The sequence below is a fragment of the Coregonus clupeaformis genome, unplaced genomic scaffold (genome assembly GCF_020615455.1).
Source record: "Coregonus clupeaformis isolate EN_2021a unplaced genomic scaffold, ASM2061545v1 scaf2245, whole genome shotgun sequence".
NCBI classification, from domain to species: domain Eukaryota; kingdom Metazoa; phylum Chordata; class Actinopteri; order Salmoniformes; family Salmonidae; genus Coregonus; species Coregonus clupeaformis.
In genome coordinates, this window is record NW_025535699.1 from 67,802 (window position 1) to 83,077 (window position 15,276).

Consider the following 15,276-nt stretch of genomic DNA (forward strand, 5'->3'; position numbering starts at 1 on the left):
GGATAGAGAGAGGGAGGGATAGAGAGAGGGAGGAATGATAGAGAGAGGGAGGAATGATAGAGAGGGAGGGATAGAGAGAGGGAGGGATAGAGAGAGGGAGGGATAGAGAGAGGGAGGGATAGAGAGAGGGAGGAATGATAGAGAGATGGATAGAGAGATGGATAGAGAGAGGGAGGGATAGAGAGAGGGAGGGATAGAGAGAGGGATGGATAGAGAGAGGGAGGAATGATAGAGAGATGGATAGAGAGAGGGAGGGAGTAGAGAGAGGGAGGGATAGAGGGTGGGTAGGAAATGATGGAGGGAGGGAGGGATGAGGTGACCAGCCACCAGCACAGAAGGGGGGGAGGTGATGGGCACAGTCACACACTCACATACACAGGGTGCATTTCAATAGTCGCAGTCACACACTCACATACACAGGGTGCATTTCAATAGTCTAAAGTGGATCCCTACTGTAGCGCTCCTCGTCTCGTTGTACTCAATCTGATGTAGAAAAAAGCTAGAAAGGTTCAAGTAAAACATAAATCATACTACTTTCATCTATATACCATCATGGTTGCATCCCAAATAGAATCCCATTCCCTACATAGGGGCCATTGTCGAAAGTAGTGCACTACAGGGAACAGGGTACCATTTGGGACACGTGGGATCTCTTCAGATCAGCAAAGACGAAGGGGAGAGCAGGGCGTTCTCGTTCCTCCTCCGTGACCCGGAAACCAATACATTAAGGTGAATGCACCAATTTGTAAGTCGCTCTGGATAAGAGCGTCTGCTAAATGACGTAAATGTAAATCGAGGAGTCGTTAGTAGGCAAACGGAAGACGGTCCTCCCCTCCTTGATAGCCACCTTTCATTGAGGATACTCAAAGTGTATCCTTCTGTAGAGTTTTGATCTGCTACACCCCCTTTAAATCAGCTTTTGTTTTGTCAGAGAATAACATGCACACATTTAAAAACAATATGCTACTTATTTTTTTGTATCTATAAAATGTCTTGCACTACTAACTTCATTTGTTTTGACCATTTAACACATTTATTTTGGCATCCACCCCTGTAATAGTGGAGAAGGACCGTCTCATTTCAAGCAAGCACGTTTCCATCCACGTTCACTCTCCGTGCCGACTACCTTTTTAAAAAAGCAGGCGATAGAGGACGCAGGAGAGGACGCAGGAAGTTAGCAAATCTAATTGATAAGAGGCCAAGAGGATCCCAATGATAAACAGACGACTGGAAGGGTGGAAAGGGATGGAGGTGGTGAAAGAAGTGTCCAGCGATGAGGAGGAACAAAGTTGGTGGATAATTTAAGATAGTTCACTCAGGCCGTTTACCATGAGAAAGAAAATGGTCAGTTCCTGTCTGCTTAAAGAGGTGGCTCTCCCATAGACACCAATGCGATAGTAGCTGGGTCTGGTCCACTTAGCTCATTGAAAACGGAACACATTTGGGATGTCTCGTTTTCCTCTTCAGTCTCCGAGGAGGAAGAGACAGTCACAGCTTCACAAACACACAGGTGAGAAGGTGTGGGGTTAGAATCGCCCTAGTCACCTGGAAATTATAAAAAACGGACCACCTTCCCAACCCTCAGCATCACTGCCAAACCATGATCATGAGTTTGGGTACATACCATTGGCACCCTATTCCCTATGTAGTGCACTACTTGACCAGGAGCCTCTTTTATAACTGTTGCATACATTTCCCAATAAATATCTGCGTGTGACATTTCTGAAAAGCCTGCACACATACAAAGATTAATTTATCAACTTAGCGAACACCATACATTCGCATGTTTCCCGTTATCAGACCCATCCCGAAACTGCGTCGTGAATGAGCATTAAAACTTTGAATGAAACGCACATACTTGACTTTTTATGGTGACAATAACACCCTTATTTGCTGTATACTTTGGAAGTATTGGAATTAGGCCAAGGCAGCTTCCCTAAAGGAAATAGCAATGGCGAACTTAATCAAATGTCTTTGTAGGTGATGGCAGAATGTTAAACTTTCGTAGTCGGCCTAGGCCATCTGACAGAAAAAAAAGCTTAAGACCAAAACGATTGCAAATGGCTGTGGAAAATATGTCGCACTGTCCTCGAATTCTGAAACAGTCTACTTAGTGGTAGCCATAAACACTTCAATGCAAATGATCAACGGTATGTTCACCTGTTAAATTATGTTATAAAACGCTTTCTTTTCTGATGCATAGAGCAAAATACTTAACAACTAGCCGAATAGGCCCAATTAAATGAGCATGGTAATTCGTAGGCTATGGCAACTTGAGAATATGAACCCATCATGGCCAGAAAAGTGAGGAATGTATTCTGCAATAGCTATGACAATATATTGTTTATAAATGAAATATTTGAAAATTACCGACGTAAGCTACAGAAGGCCTGAACAACCGTCTGTTCCACCGTTAAACTGAGCTCCGGATCGAATGGCAGACAACATACAGTGAGGGACAAAAGTATTTGATCCCCTGCTGATTTTGTACGTTTGCCCACTGACAAAGACATGATCAGTCTATAATTTTAATGGTAGGTTTATTTGAACAGTGAGAGACAGAATAACAACAAAAATTCCAGAAAAACGCATGTCAAAAATGTTATGAATTGATTTTCATTTTAATGAGGGAAATAAGTATTTGACCCCTCTGCAAAACATGACTTAGTATTTGGTGGCAATAACCCTTGTTGGCAATCACAGAGGACAGACGTTTCTTGTAGTTGGCCACCAGGTTTGCACACATCTCAGGAGGAATTTTGTCCGACTCCTCTTTGCAGATCTTCTCCAAGTCATTAAGGTTTCGAGGCTGACGTTTGGCAACTCGAACATTCAGCTCCCTCCATATATTTTCTATGGGATTAAGGTCTGGAGACTGGCTAGGCCACTCCAGGACCTTAATGTGCTTCTTCTTGAGCCACCCCTTTGTTGCCTTGGCCGTGTGTTTTTGGGTCATTGTCATGCTGGAACACCCATCCACGACCCATTTTCAATGCCCTGGCTGAGGTAAGGAGGTTCTCACCCAAGATTTGACAGTACATGGCCCCGTCCATCGTCCCTTTGATGCAGTGAAGTTGTCCTTTCCCCTTAGAGAAAAACACCCCCAAAGCATAATGTTTCCACCCTCCATGTTTGACGGTGGGGATGGTGTTCTTGGGGTCATTGGTAGCATTCCTCCTCCTCCAAACACGGCGAGTTGAGTTGATCCCAATTTTGGTCTCATCTGACCACAACACTTTCACCCAGTTCTCCTCTGAATCATTCAGATGTTCATTGGCAAACTTCAGACGGGCCTGTATATGTGCTGTCTTGAGCAGGGGACCGTAGCAGGGGCACAGCAGGATTTCAGTCCTTCATGGCGTGAGGTGTTAACAATTGTTTTCTTGGGACTATGGTCCCAGCTGCCTTGAGATCATTGACAAGATCCTCCCCGTGTAGTTCTGGGCTGATTCTCACTGTTCTCATGATCATTCCAACTCCACGAGGTAGAGATCTTGCATGGAGCCCCAGGCCGAGGGGAGATTGACAGTTCTTTTGTGTTTCTTCCATTTGCGAATAATCGCACCAACTGTTGTCACCTTCTCACCAAGCTGCTTGGCGATAGTCTTGTAGCCCATTGCAGCCTTGTGAGGTCTACAATCTTGTCCCTGACATCCTTGGAGAGCTCTTTGGTCTTGGCCATGGTGGAGAGTTTGGAATCCGATTGATTGATTGCTTCTGTGGACAGGTGTCTTTTATACAGGTAACAAGCTGAGATTAGGAGCACTTCCTTTAGAGTGTGCTCCTAATCTCAGCTCCTTACCTATATAAAAAGACACCTGGGAGCTCAAAATCTTTCTGATTGAGAGGGGGTCAAATACTTATTTCCCTCATTAAAATGCAAATCAATTTATAAAATTTTAACATGCATTTTTCTGGATTTTTTGGTTGTTATTCTGTCTCTCACTGTTCAAATAAACCTACTATTAAAATTATAGACTGATAATTTCTTTGTCAGTGGGCAAACATACAAAATCAGCAGGGGATCAAATACTTTTTTCCCCTCACTGTACTTGTAATAGCTTATGTACTGTGAAGTTGGTTCAATTCAACGAAGGGAACATTTTTGTACATTTTAGTCATTTAGTGACGCTCTTATCCAGAGCGACTTACAGTTAGTGAGAGTACGACACATCTTATTTTTTTATACTGGTCCCCCATGGGAATCGAACCCACAACCCTGGCATTGCAACGCCATGCTCTACCAATTGAGCTACATCCCTGCCGGCCATTCCCTCCCCTACCCTGGAACGAATGGTATCCCAACTTGTTGTAGGCCTATAGGCTACTTCATGAGTACGAAACCATACAGCGAGAGAAATGGTGAGGAATCATGCAATCTTGGTAACGTGAATAGCCTAAGAAAATAGATGCAAATCTAATATTTGAAAATGTAAAGTTAAACGTAAGATTCTCACTAACAGCAAATTATAGCATCTTATTAAACCGTTTTTTTCCCACGCAAGAAGTAGCCATCATATCCCCATTTGCACAAAAACATTAGGCTACTTGCCTGCTTGTAATGCGTATCCAACCACTGGAAAGTAATGCATATGCATGGTCTAAAATTGGTGAAATGATGAGCACTTTCACGTCACGTTCAGTTTTTATAAACGCCAACTTGTGTTGAAACTGGCACAAGCATGGGAAGATCTAAAAATATGACTCAGATGCAAAGATAGACCTGAATAGTGGTTTCCAGTGAAAGTGAGTCCATTTGTTGGGGAAGCTGCTCTGAAAATATAGTTTATCAATCATTTAACTAAACATCAACATGGAAAACACAAGTCGAGTCAACGGTTGTTTTTTTTTGGTTGTAAATAACATTGTTTTATTTCGAAGTCAGGACGCCTAGACCTACATATAGGACTTAGCTGCTGCCGGCCTTGGCAGCGATTCTCTTTTGTCCCTCTCCTCAGCGATGGTGAGGCGGATACCCTTTCCACGGGGCAGGGACACCTGACGGCTTGTTGCCCTGTGAGAGAGAAGGAGAAAAGACCAGGACATTGGAAGGGAATAGCTGCAACTCACATTCAACTATTTAAAGTCGCTAAAAACACATTACAGTTTTAGCCATCAATCATCAGACGGGACAGGAAGAGGACAAAATAAATGGCTATGAAAAGAGTGAAATTGTGCTTTTAGGAAGTGATAATACTGGTCTGTAAAAAGGCCAGAATGAGAAATGATCCCGGATCCCCCCACTCGCAGCAGACACTAGACATGGTTTGCAGTCTAGTTGGTTTTAGGATAGATTTAAACCTGCTCTTCATCAGCGTGAAGTGTGCCAGCGATTGAGGATAGAACCAGCAGACGATATCACACTGGTACCGAAGACATAGCATTGGCTTTGTTCTACCTCCGGTACAATCACACACGAGTACAGAACAACTACGGTGCGTTCAAGAAATGGAGGGGTTGGGAGTTGTCTTCAAGGTGTATTTGCATGTTAATGCTCCTCGGTGTGTGTGGTCGTCTACTTCCCCTGCTCCTGTGCTCACCTTGCCAATGATGAAGATGTTCCCAGCCTGGTGGCAAAGATGTTTCCAGCGCTGTCTTTGACGTGAACAACGTCAAACGAGCCAGGTGCCTCTCCCGGTTGGTGATGATACCGATCCGCCCCAAATTGGCACCGCCAATCACCATGCACAGGTTACCTACAAGGAGTAGAGTGAAGGGGGGGTGGAGAGAAAAGGAAGAGAGGATTGCTTCAGAAGAATGCCACGTTTGATTGGTTAGTATTGTTGCTTTGCTTAGCTGCAAAAAATTGTTGCGTTTTGCTTAGGCCGCAAAAAAGTTTCAAAGACAGTGCTTATGGATCCAAGGGTCTGAATGAACAGACGTACTTTTCCGTAATGTATTTTTGGTTTCTGCAAAGAAAAAAACAACCAGTTGTAAAATTCCTTATTCAGTACCATGCCTGTGCACGCGTTAATGCGAGACCAAGCGTCCGTCAGACAGGGATAGTAGAAACTAGTTGGACCGACAGAACAAGCTGCACTAACTAATACCTGCTTTAACTATTTTCCCTTCAATTTCACAAAATGGTTGCTGTGCATCCCAACTGGTTGCCCCACATTGGTGGTGGATGAGGAGTTTCACTCCTTACTACGTAAAGTGCTTTTGAGTATATAGGTGGGAAGATATCAAATCTATTCAAATATGAAATGCAAGACAACTCATTCCCCAATCTCTAGACCCCATTTCCTCACTGGTATCAAACAATGTCACTAGAAGTTTTTCTTTTAAGTTCCATAAAATCATGTTACCTGTGTCAAACTTGATGTGTTCTGTGATCTTGCCGGTGGCGAGGTCGATGCGGACTGTGTCGTTGACCTTGATGAGGGGGTCTGGGTAGCGGATGGTACGGGAACGTCATGGGTCACCACGAGCCGGGGACTCCCTTGGTGCCCATCAGGTTCTTCTTCACCTTACACAGCTTGTACTGGAGAGGGGGAAAGAGGGAGAAAGTGAGCGATTGTTATGGCCAAACCTAGATTTCTAGAGTCTAGGCCGGGTAACTTAAGCACATAGATACAACTTGATGTAAAATGTCTCAAAAGTTGATTGACAACTGCTAGGTTTTGGGGTCTGAACCCCAACTACACTACCTGACCAAATGTATGCAGACACCTGCTCGTCCAACATCTCATGCCAAAATCGCTTGACCATTAATATGGAGTTGGTCCCCTCCCTTTGCTGCTAGTTGAAACAGCCTCCCACTCTTCTGGGGAAGGCTTTCCACTAGATGTTGGAATATTGCTGTGGGGACTTGCTTCCATTCAGCCACCAGAGGCGTTAGTGAGGTTGGGCACTGATGTTGGGTGATTAGGCCTTGGCTCGCAGTCGGCGTTCCCAATTCATCTCAAAGGTGTTCGATGGGGTTGAGGTCAGGGCTCTGTGCAGGCCAGTCAAATTCTTCCACACCGATCTCAAACCATTTCTGTATGGACCTTGCTTTGTGCACAGGGGCATGCTTAAAACAGGAAAGGGCCTTCCCCAAACTGTTGCTAAAAGTTGGAAGCACAGAATCATCTAGAATGTCATCGAATGCTGTAGCGTTAAGATTTCCCTTCACTGGAACTAAGGGGCCCGGCCCATGAAAAACAGCCCCAGACCATTATTCCTCCAAACTTCACAGTTGGCACTACACATTGGGGCAGGTAGCGTTCTCCTGGCATCCGCCAAATCCAGATGTGTCCTTTAAATCCAAATCAAATTTTATTTGCCACCTACGCCGAATACAACAGGTGTAGACAATTTACAGTGAAATGCTTACTTACAGCCCTTAACCAACAATGCATTAATTTTTTAGACTGCCAGATGGTGAGCGTGATTCATCACGCCAAAAGAAGCGTTTCCACCGTACCAGAGTCCAATGGCGGGCGGGCTTTACGCCACTCCAGCCGACGCTCGGCTTTGGGTCATTGTCCTGTTGCAGGAGGGAAATTGGCTCCAATAGCGCCGTCCACAGGGTATGGCGCCATGCGTTGCGAAATGGAGTGAGCCTTCCTTCTTCAAGATCCTTTTACCCTGTACAAAATCTCCTACTTCACCACCACCAAAACACCCCCAGACCATCACACTGCCTCCACCATGCTTGACAGATGGCATCAAGCATTCTTCCAGCATCTTTACATTTAGTCTGTCCATAACTTTTTTCCAATCTTCCCTCTGTCCAGTGTCTGTGTTCTTTTGCCATCTTAATCTTCTCTTTTTTATTGGCCAGTCTGATATGGCTTTTTTCTTTGCAACTCTGCCTAGAAGGTCAGCATCCCGGAGTCGCCTCTTCCTGTTGACGAGACTTGTTTTCGCGGGTACTATTTAATGAAGCTGCCAGTTGAGGACCTGTGAGGCGTCTCATTTCTCAAACTAGACACGAATGTATTTTGTCCTCTTGCTCAAGTTGTGCACCGGGGCCTCCCACTCCTCTTTCATTCTGGTTAGAGCCAGTTTGCGCTGTTCTGTGAAGGGAGTAGTACACAGCGTTGTACGAGATCTTCAGTTTCTTGGCAATTTCTCACATGGAATAGCCCTCATTTCTCAGAACAGGGAATAGACTGACAAGTTTCAGAAGAAATGTATTTGTTTCTGGCCATTTTGAGCCTGTAATCGAACTCACAATTGCTGATGCTACAGATACTCAACTAGTCTCAAGAAGGCCAGTTTTATTGCTTCTTTAATCAGCACAACAGTTTTCAGCTGTGCTAACATAATTGCAAAAGGGTTTTCTAATGATCAATTAGCCTTTTAAAATGATAAACTTGGATTAGCAAACAACGTGCCATTGGAACACACAGGACAGATGGTTGCTGATAATGGGACTCTGTACACCTATGTAGATATTCCATAAAAAAAAATCAATGTCTACACTGTATTTCTGATCAATTTGATGTTATTTTAAATGGACCAAAAAAATTGCTTTTCTTTCAAAAAACAGGGAAATGTTTAAGTGACCCCAAACTTTTCAACGGTAGTGTATATAGTGTAGCTCCACAAGTAATCCGACAAATCACACAAGGCTTTTATTTACACAAAAGGTAGAATATATAACCATTTCACATTAGGATTCAGCTAATTCTTTTGGTTGGAGCTCAGAACTTCTTAGAGGTATTGGTGAGGGTTTTTTCAGCTCGTTGATCAAAACCAAAGATTATCTTCATTGCTCCGTCAGCCCTCATACAGAAGATTCAGCCAATTATAGGGTACTGCTCGGTTTGAAAAAAGGTAGGATTGAGCTGCGAATAACTGGACTCCAGAGCATTTGTGTGACGCGTCATACCTGGGCCTCCTCCAGCCGTGATGCGGTGAACAGTGAAACGTCCCTTCCCCACATCGTAGATCAGACGGAAGTGCTCTCCAGTCTTCTCAATACTGATCACATCTACAGACAGACATAACATGCATTTGTTCAGATGATCACATCCAGAACATAGACAAACACCACGTCAACATTCAGTCTGTCAAGGCGGAGCTAGAACAAAATACAGCTTTTGCGTCAGAACAAACCAATACGAAAGATTTGTCAGTTTCAGTCATCATCACATTCTCATAGTTTAAACACTTCAGATGGTCAATGACCGTTGAACCAACGGAATGTAAGTCAACAATATTTAGTCCTTTCATATACTTGCGAAAAGCACCAAATAAAACCCATACCATTGTATGTGGCAAGCTAGACTACATATCAGACCCTCTCCTCAAAACCCAATGGATGAGAAGGTCAGAGGGGACGAGAGGACGTGCGAACAAGGAACTGGAATAGAGATTCTACCAGTGTGATATGGTCCAGTGAAGAAGAGGTGTGACATGGTGGGCAGATTCACAGGCTTCACCTGGTCTGGGAAATTAATCAACAACACCGTCGTCATCACTTGGCAGGGATAAAGGAGCTAAGAAATACTGTGCGTGTGGGAATGTGCATCCGAAAAAACATGAATATAAGATGGCGAAATGTCTTTGGTTTGGTGGTGCGCGTGTGTGGGTGATATACATACCGTGGGGAGAACAAGATTGATACATTTTATATTTATCAGACAGCTCTTATCAGAGCGAGACTTACAGTTAGTGCATACATTATTAATTTTTTCATACCCCCTGTGGAATCGAACCACAACCCTGGCGTTGCAAACGCCATGCTCTATCAACTGAGCTACATCCCTGCCGGCCATTCCCTCCCCTACCCTGGACGACGCTGGGCCAATTGTGCGCGCCCCCATGGGTCTCCCGGTCGCGCCGACGAAGAGCCTGATTCGAACCAGGATCTCTAGTGATAACCTGCAAAATCGGTAGTGTTTCCTACTTACAAAGCATGTAGAGGTCTGTAATGTTTATCATAGGTACACTTCAACTGTAGAAGACGGAATCTAAAACAAAAATCAGAAAATCACATTATATGATTTTTAAGTAATTAATTGCATTTTATTGCATGACATAAGTATTTGATCACCTACCAACCAGTAAGAATTCGGCTTTCACAGACCTGTTAGTTTTTTCTTTAAGAAGCCTCCTGTTCTCAACTCATTACCTGTATTAACTGCACCTGTTTGAACTCGTTACCTGTATAAAGACACCTGTCCACACACTCAAACAAACAGACTCCAACCTCTCCACAATGGCCAAGACCAGAAAGCTGTGTAGGACATCAGGGATGAAATTGTAGACCTGCACAAGGCTGGGATGGGCTACAGGACAATAGGCAAGCAGCTTGGTGAGAAGGCAACAACTGTTGGCGCAATTATTAGAAAATGGAAGAAGTTCAAGATGACGGTCAATCACCCCTCGGTCTGGGGCTCCATGCAAGATCTCACCTCGTGGGGCATCAATGATCATGAGGAAGGTGAGATCAGCCCAGAACTACACGGCAGGACCTGGTCAATGACCTGAAGAGAGCTGGGACCACAGTCTCAAAGAAAATCATTAGGAACACACTACGCCCGTCATGGATTAAAATCCTGAAGCGCACGCAGAAGGTCCCCTGCTCAAGCCAGTGCATGTCCAGGCCCGTCTGAAGTTTGCCAATGACCATCTGGATGATCCAGAGGAGGAATTGGGAGAAGGTCATGTGGTCTGATGAGACATGGAGCTTTTGGTCTAAAATCCACTCGCGTGTTTGGAGGAAGAAGGATGAGTACAACCCCAAGAACACCATCCCAACCGTGAAGCATGGAGGTGGAAACATCATTCTTTGGGGATGCTTTTCTGCAAAGGGGACAGGACAACTGCACCGTGTGAAAGGGGAGGATGGATGGGGCCATGTATCGCGAGATCTTGGCCAACAACCTCCTTCCCTCAGTAAAGAGCATTGAAGATGGAGTCGTGGCTGGGTCTTCCAGCATGACAACGACCCCGAAACACACAGCCAGGGCAACTAAGGAGTGGCTCCGTAGGAGCATCTTAAGGTCCTGGAGTGGCGTAGCCAGTCTCCAGACCTGAACCCAATAGAAAATCTTTGGAGGGAGCTGAAAGTCCGTATTGCCCAGCGACAGCCCCCGGAAACCTGAAGGATCTGGAGAAGATCTGTATGGAGTGGGCCAAAATCCCTGCTGCAGTGTGTGCAAACCTGGTCAAGACTACAGGAAACATATGATCTCTGTAATTGCAAACAAAGGTTTCTGTACCAAATATTAAGTTCTGCTTTTCTGATGTGTCAAATACTTATGTCATGCAATAAATGCAAATTAATTACTTAAAAATCATACAATGTGATTTTCTGGATTTTTGTTTTAGATTCCGTCTCACAGTTGAAGTGTACCTATGACAAACAATACAGACCTCTACATGCTTTGTAAGTAGGAAAACCTGCAAAATCGTCAGTGTATCAAATACTTGTTCTCCCCACTGCATATATAGTATGTGAGCCCCAGGTCAAGAAATGATTTAATCCCTTGACGTGACCAGAGATCAGTCTCCATCTGGTGTTTCTACAGCTAACCAGTAACACCAAGCAGCACCACTATATCAAAAAAGCAAGCGAAAATTCATTTACTGCAGGGCTCTGTCCTGAAAGCCCAGAGCAAGCCAGCCATTACCTTTAGTGCCTTGACAGCCCATCGAGTTCAACTAGACAATCCCTGTAGAGACGAATCAATGAGATATGGCCCCGTTTGAATACTTAAATAAAAAAACATCCTATTGATTAGAGCTCAGAACTTCTTAGAGGTATTGGTGAGATTTATTTCAGCTCGTTGATCAAAACCAAAGAGTGTGGTGATTATGTCAAGCAGAGTGCAAGACTGCTAGCGTCGCTCCTTCCATCTCCACGCGTACGCCTGTCGCATGCTTCGCAGTCTAAACAGTTTGCACACACAGGTGGGTTGGCTGACAACTTAGCGAAAAATGGCACCGGGAAGGCCGTTGTGATTCTGAACACTCCCGATAGCAACAATGACAGGCTGCCATGTGGGACTCATAAGTGCCTCGTATCTTATTGATGCCATGTCTTGTTTTGAGGCATTTTGACTGATCTCTTGTCAATGCTAATATACGGGACAAAAAAATTTTTGCTAGCTAACTAACAACTGCAATGATGCATTTTGAAAGACAAGTGCTCATTCAAGAAAATGTATGGGGTTTTCAATAAACAAAAGCGAGACTAAATATAGTTTACATGTTATCAACAGTCTAAGCAAATCCCGTCCGTTTTCCCCCAGTTGCACACGCTCGGTTTTGTTATCTCCCAGCTGTTCAAGCACACATTTTCTTGAGTTAAGTCGAAGTTACATAGAAAGGCTACGCCTCTCGTCAGTGATTGGTCAACAGTACTACTCCTAGCAGGAATGGGAACTATGGACGATTCTTCAATGAAATACCAGTTTTCATGCAGTCCCCACCCCCACTTAAAAATGCAGCACCAAACATCTAATCTAAAATCGCGCAACTACGACCTCTGCAAAAATGTCGAATTTACATATTTCTTGATTTCATCTTAAATTAATTCTGACTATTTTGTGAAAGTGTATACTGCCTGTTGTTGCTATGGTGTCTCAAAAAAGGCATAAACTAACATTGCCGCATTCTCATTTTTCAAGCGAGGTCTCTTATTATGAGAGGCACAGACGTTCACGTCGCCCTAGCCCCTGAAAGGAGTAAGCCAAACATTTACCCACCCTTATGTAATCCTTGGCTCCTCCCATTGCTGTCCCTATGGCTCTCTTCCTAATCCAATCCCGCCCCAGCCAGACTCACCCATAAAACCAGTAAGGTAGGTGACACTCAAAACATTGTCACTCCTTCCCTTCTTCACCCAAAACATTGTCACTCCTTCCCTTCCTCAACCCGTCCCCAGCCAGACTCACCCATGAAGCCAGTTGGGTAGGGTGATATCGGGTGGGACCTTGGGTACGATCTTGATGAACCCTTTGCATGCAGATCTTCTTGACCTCGTCTCCGGTCAAATTGCGTGCACTTCAGACGATTCCTGAGGAAGATGATGAGGGGCAGGCACTCCCTCAGCTTGTGGGGACCAGTGGAGGGACGAGGAGCCTACAGGGGGAGAATAGAGTTAGGTACTGTAACTAGATGAGAGCAGTTAAAAGGTAGATTCAGCAATGGCCGGATGTAGATGCAACAAAACAAACAGCATAGTTGGTCAATATCCGCAACTACTATGTGCATTGAAGCTACGAGACCAAACTTCCACTGTTTGGGTCCCGGGCTGCCACATAACGTGAAGCAAACCCATGTTCATCTCAAGTAGATACCGTGTGTGACAGAGTGAAGTTTTGCATCTCACTCATCGCAATATCTGCGATGCTGCTTGTGGCAACTACATCGCTGAGTCTACCTTTATTAACAATGGTGGCTATAGACAATGCAGGGACAGCAGATCACTATACACAGGATAGGAGAGGAGCAAGGGGAGTGGGGTTAGGATAGGAGAGAGACGTGGGGAATGGGGTCAGGGATAGGAGAGAGGATGTGGGAATGGGGTCAGGATAGGAGAGAGGACGTGGGGAATGGGGTCGGATAGGAGAGAGGACGTGGGGAATGGGGTCAGGATAGGAGAGAGGCAGTGGGGAATGGGGTCAGGATAGAGAGAGAAGATCGTAAGCGAAGTGGGGTTAGGATAGGAGAGAGGTGACGTGGCGATGGGGTTAGGATAGGAGAGAGGATGTGGGGAATGGGGTTGGGATAGGATAGAGGATCGTGGGAATGAGGTCAGGGAAAGAGAGAGAGGGACGTGGGGAATAGGTTAGGATAGGAGAGGAGGACGTGGGGAATGGGGTTAGATAGGAGAAGGACGGGTGAATGGGGTTAGGATAGGAGAGAGGACGTGAGGAATGTGGGGTTAGGATAGGAGAGAGGACGTGGCAATGGGGTTAGGATAGGAGAGAGGACGTGGGCGAATGGGGTTAGGATAGGAGGGAGGACTTGGGTACCGAATGGGGTTAGGATAGGAGAGAGGACGTGGGGAATGGGGTTAGATAGGAGAGGACGTGGCGAATGGGTTAGGATAGGAGGGAAAGCCACGACTGTTCAGTAGATGAAATAGCAAATGACTAACAACTATACACGTTGCAAACACAACTTCATTGATTAAAAAACGTTTATAGGGCCACAATCTAGCAACTCTTGAGAGCAATTTAGGCTCGATCCGAAAATGTGGTCGGAGGCGCTGTAAGGATGGTGTGACACCATCGCAGAGCCTCCAGTTGAGTTCCTGCGTCTCCGTATAGGGCTCATTGACTGATGATTGGTTGATGGCAGGAGGGGTTCAGTATAAACAAACTCAATTCCTTTATAACTTCCTTCACAACAGCTCTGCTCAGAAACACAAGTATACAGGCCCTGACCTCTGTAGAGGCTGTTTCTATGCTCTGCAGCATTTCCTAAACTCGGTCCTGGGGACCCCAAGGGGCGCATATTTTGGTTTTTGCCCTAGCATTACACAGCTGATTAAAGTAATTGAAGCTGATGAAGAGTTCATTGTTTGAATCAGCTGTGTAGCGTTAAGCGACAAAAACAAAGACGTCTACGGCTTGTGAGTCCCAAGACTGAGTTGGGAAACCCTGCTCTAAAGCAACTGCAGACGTCGGATTGAGCATGCAGCGCCTTTAAGCATAAACTTTGTTTGCCGTGCTCAATTTAATAATGAAAATGAAACTTGACAAGCAAATGTTATTTTAATAAAAGAGGGGAAATGCCGCAAGTTAGGTAGGGTCACGTTCAACAGCCCAGGTGTGAGGAGATACAGGTAGGGCACAAGACAATGAATGACATGTTCGTTGTGAAAATAATGGAACACTGGTGGATAGATATGAATGCCCTCAGTTTTACCTAATAATTTGTATACGAATCTGCAACCATTTAGTAACATTGTGGTTCAACATAGAAATAAGTAGTTATGCTTACTTACGAACACTCCGGTGAGCTTGTCAAGCATCAATGCTTCTGGGCGCTGCAACCGCGCTTCAGGTGCTCTTCGGTCCTCGTGCCTGGTAAACAGAAAAAACGACGTTAGTCAACACAGCAGTAAAACTTTAGAGGAACAGCCAAACAGACAGAAACGACGCTGATACCATGACCTGTCTGACTAGCAAAAGTTACCGTGCAAGTTAGTCATTTGTTACGAGTTCCGGCTGAGGCCTACTCGGCGAAAGCACAACAAAGTTGGTTTATTTTTCTAAATTCTCCCTAAAAAAGGTATGCTCAATTGCCAGACTAGTATAAGCTTCGGAATAGACTTTGAACGTAAAAGTCGTGGTAACAGAAATATATTTGTGCTGAAATGTGCAG

The 15,276-nt window shown here is 44.8% G+C and overlaps 2 non-coding genes and 1 pseudogene across 2 annotated transcripts; all 3 read right to left on the reverse strand.

Moving 5' to 3' along the window:
- Nucleotides 1-4,839: 4,839 nt before the first annotated feature.
- Nucleotides 4,840-14,975, reverse strand: LOC123488383 (annotated as a pseudogene).
- LOC123488384 lies at nucleotides 5,320-5,455 on the reverse strand. Its single transcript, XR_006660044.1, has one exon. It is a non-coding gene; the product is annotated as a small nucleolar RNA SNORA57 (small nucleolar RNA).
- LOC123488385 lies at nucleotides 8,630-8,705 on the reverse strand. Its single transcript, XR_006660045.1, has one exon. It is a non-coding gene; the product is annotated as a small nucleolar RNA SNORD61 (small nucleolar RNA).
- Nucleotides 14,976-15,276: the final 301 nt, after the last annotated feature.